General features: G+C 28.4%; 1 protein-coding gene across 1 annotated transcript in view; it reads right to left on the bottom strand.

The window, feature by feature from the left end:
- Nucleotides 1-4,168, bottom strand: part of LOC117178298 (dachshund homolog 2) — a 1,316,001-nt gene that overhangs the window by 302,604 nt on the left and 1,009,229 nt on the right. The window lies entirely within an intron of this gene.

Below are 4,168 nucleotides of genomic sequence, written 5' to 3'. Positions count from 1 at the left end.
ATCCCTAACCTCATTGACACAGACTTTTTCAATTGAGTTTTCTAACGCATCGTGTTCAACATCGCAGTTGTGGTGTCCTATAGCTTCATCTCCGAATTGTCTACTATTTATATTATTCCCATATGTGTATATTATTATAATTCATAACTCGCATTGGTATTAAAACAGACGTAGTTTCATTGTCCCGTGTAAAAAAATGCGCAATCTTTAAAAAAAAAATGTTATTTAACATTTTTTTGCCACTTTTGTTGTTTTTCCATAAACTAAATTTGCTAATTTCCAATGTTGTTTTTATGATTTAAACTTCATTCATACGGTCTTCTGAGCTGCCTTACCGTTGTTAAACTTCTAAATTATGTATGTATATATATAATTTTTTTTGTTTTTTGAAATTTATTTCTGTATTTGAGAATCTTTGAAAAACAATAAAATTGTTGAATGAAAAATGTAATTTTTGGATTTTTCATTATTTCGTAGGCTGTCAAAATTTGAATTTTTGATTTTACAAGAACATTCAAACAGTTGTTATGATAATCTTGTACTTTTACTTCTCTTGACTTTTTCCATATCGTCCGTTATTTGGCTTAAAAGGTTCAATTTCATGTGTTTTTTGGAATTTTGTAACTGATATAACTCTGTAAATTTTTGGTTTTAAAAAAGTCATCAGTATAAATTGTTCAACTTTATGAATACTATAAACATCCATACAGAAAATTTTTGAGTTTTGAAAAAGAGTGTTCTCAAAAATATTCAAAATGCGCTCACTTTTTGACTTTTCATCGAAAATGGCTGGCTAACGAACTTGACCTTTAGTTTAGAACACTAAAAAAGCGTACTAAAAGCCTATGTAATAAAATGATTTTTTCGAAAGTTATCGTGCTCACAGACAGACATATATACAGACAGACCGACAGACAGAGACATTCGTAAAAACCTGTTTTTCGGATTCAGGGGGATCTCAAAACGTGGACATTTGACAAATACTGGAGGGGGGGGTCAAATTTTACACAAATCTAATACCTTCTCTCGTGAGAATGTAAAAATGAATTAAAATTTGATTTAATTTCATTCCAAAATAGGGACAACCGAGGTTTTCTTGTACTTATTCCTATTTCAGTAGAAAAGTTCAATATTATCATAAGACTAAAATAGTAAATATCATAATCTCGAAAACGTATTTTAGAAATTGATACATTCAATATGAAATTGACAGAAATCTGAGACGCGTAGCAATCTATGAAATCAATACTCTTGATTTTTCATATAGTTTCGTTTGAGGATGCTCCTCGACGATTGTTTCCGCCATTTTTGGATTCAGCCGAAAGGTTATGATTCACAACATTTTAAATAAAATTTAACTCTTTCTACTTTATATTAATTCATTTACTATGCTATTCAAAACATTAGGAATTTTTTCTCACAAAATTTATACACTAAGGTAATAAGATTTAATTCAATGAGTACAATGTATAAAGTATTACATTTAAGTGCACTTAAGTTTATTATAATAATTAGCTGAGATATCAAACTAGAGAATGTTATTCGTACAAGAATATAATCAGTTCCACTAAAAAAATGTATTTTATAAAAATCAACTTTGTCATTAGAAGTAATAAAATCGTTAACCTATCTATTAACAAAATGTCTTAAGCAACAAATCACTCATGAGAAAAAGCCCAGATATTTGTCATACTGCCCTGAGTTAGCCGTGTGGTTTAGTTGTTAGGGAATGCGTTAGTGCTTAAGGTTCAGTTAGGTTCGAATCTCGCCGCAGCCGTACCGATTTTTCATAGCGATTAAGTGTGCTATTATATGTAAGTAGTGAATAAATGAAGTATATAATAATTAAAATAATAATAGTACGCATCCCGAGTCGAAATTTAGGCCCTACTTTGAAGCCGTAACCCCTACCTCAGTAGGGACTTGGAAGCTGTAAAGTAGCTTCTAAATAAGCAGCGATTTCAATGTAATTAATACCTTACTTTGACGCTAAAAGTGTCCGAAATCGGCCGTGTTTCAAGGTTTAGCGTAAAAGTAGGGTCTGTACTTAGGACAAATTAGACCCTCTTTTAAAGCTCAAACTACTACTGTAGGACTTATGGCAACAAAGCAGGTTCTCGAAAATCTCACACCAATATCTCAGGCGGAAATATTATATATGGTGTAAAGCATTTTATATAATATGCATTTGTTTTATACATTTTTTATATAAAGCCAATGAATATTATACATAAAACTTCACACTATATATAAACTAAATATAATTATTTCGCCTGGGTATGGATGAATACAAATGAGTTTTTTTATTTATCAGAAAAAATAAAATAATATATGTGATATAAATATCAAGGATATTCGCAGTTAGTTCTTAGACATATTATTAAAAGAATTTCTTGATTATGTCGCTAAAGTATAGTGCACTGAAAAATCCACAAGTACTAAGAAATGAACCCGAGATCGCACGCACGCTAACGGAACGCGTTAGGATGTCTTCGATAAAAATCATTATCACTTGTACAATAATTCAAGGTTTAAAATATTATAAAATCCTAAACAATTAATTGAATAATTACTTTTTTTAAACTTTCTATGTCGTTAAATATTTGACACAATTTTTGAAGTATTCAATATACATTGGTTCTGTTTTTAGAAGTATTCTACTTTATACGCTTTAAAATAACTTGAGGCTACATATTTAAATTTGATTCTGTGTTATTTATTACTTAAATAAATACAATGTCAAACTTGCTGATTTCATTAAAAAATTCTTTTTATCTCTTTATTAAGCAAAGATATAAAAAATGCGTTTATCATCATAATTAATCCAACTAAATAGAGAAAAATAAAAATATTAAGTTCAAAATTCAATCTAATATTCATCAGGAAATAAGTTTATACTAACAATCACAGTACTGATTTTATACCCAATTGTCTTGTCTCAAAATTCGAGAGGACTATTTTCCAACTAAAATAAATGCCGTTTCCTCTTAAATCAAGTGGTAAACACGTAAATTGTAATATTCCTCTAAAAAAATGTTTTAGACCCAGGCGGAAAAATTATAAAGAGTTTATATAAAGTATGAAGTTTCATATATAATATTCATTTGTTTTCTACAAAAAATATAGAAAAAAATGAATAATATATATGAAACTTCATACTTTATATAAACTATATATAATATTTCCGTCTGGGGAAACTCTCAATTATTATTGTTTATTAACAAAAATGACCGAAACATTGGAAAAGTGGTACTGTTCCTTGGAAAAAAATGATTTTCTCCATAATATCATGTTGCAAATAAATTAACCTCAATACTGTAATGAAAATTTAATGACAATCTGTGAATTAATTCATAATTATTAAATATATATTTCAATATATTTTTCACGTTTTCTATTTCACACATAATATTTGTTTTTAGCGATAGAAAATATTTTATTCTTAGAATTTGTTGTGATTCTCAATCACCTACATGGCTGGTTAATACACAAAATTTCATCAATTATTGATAAAAATGTTTATAATTACTTATTTATTAACAATATTTAGTCATTTTCCATGGTGAATATTATTCTCATACAAATTTTTAGCATTTTCAGTTAAGAGAAAAGATTTTCTATGATTAAGCATTAAGTCTTGCTATATCAGCTAGAAAGTATCGCTGGATGTCGTGTTCCTAAATAGTTAGCTGTATTGAACAGATTTTCTTGCAGACAAAATATGGATACATTACCTAGAAAATGTAGCTATCATATCTGTATTTCTATAGCTTAGCAAGTATAGGTGTCGCACCTAACCAGGTTCAGCTAGACATTCTAGATGAAAAATATAGCTGAACTTAACAGCCTATCTAGCTGCGTGTTTCTGGCTGTAGTGCCTATAATTTTGGTAGCTAATACGCCGATATATTTCTAGATATGATGACGCAAAAATATAATAATAAGAGATGTTTTAATCAGCTGGAACTTCTAGAATTACATTGAAGCTTTCAAAGGTAAGTAAAGATTCTTTCATCAATGAGCGTCTAGCTAACATCAAACATTTTTGTAACAACTTTTTTCTATACGAACGATTATACATATTGATATGTATTGATTAATACTTGTTATTTTCAATTTAAGATTTTTAATCATTAAGTTATGTATGTATTGAATACATAAATGAAGA

Source organism: Belonocnema kinseyi, chromosome 8 (genome assembly GCF_010883055.1).
Source record: "Belonocnema kinseyi isolate 2016_QV_RU_SX_M_011 chromosome 8, B_treatae_v1, whole genome shotgun sequence".
In the NCBI taxonomy this organism is placed as follows: Eukaryota; Metazoa; Arthropoda; class Insecta; order Hymenoptera; family Cynipidae; genus Belonocnema; species Belonocnema kinseyi.
Note: the sequence above shows the minus strand (reverse complement) of the source record. Positions and strands in the feature narration are given on the sequence as shown.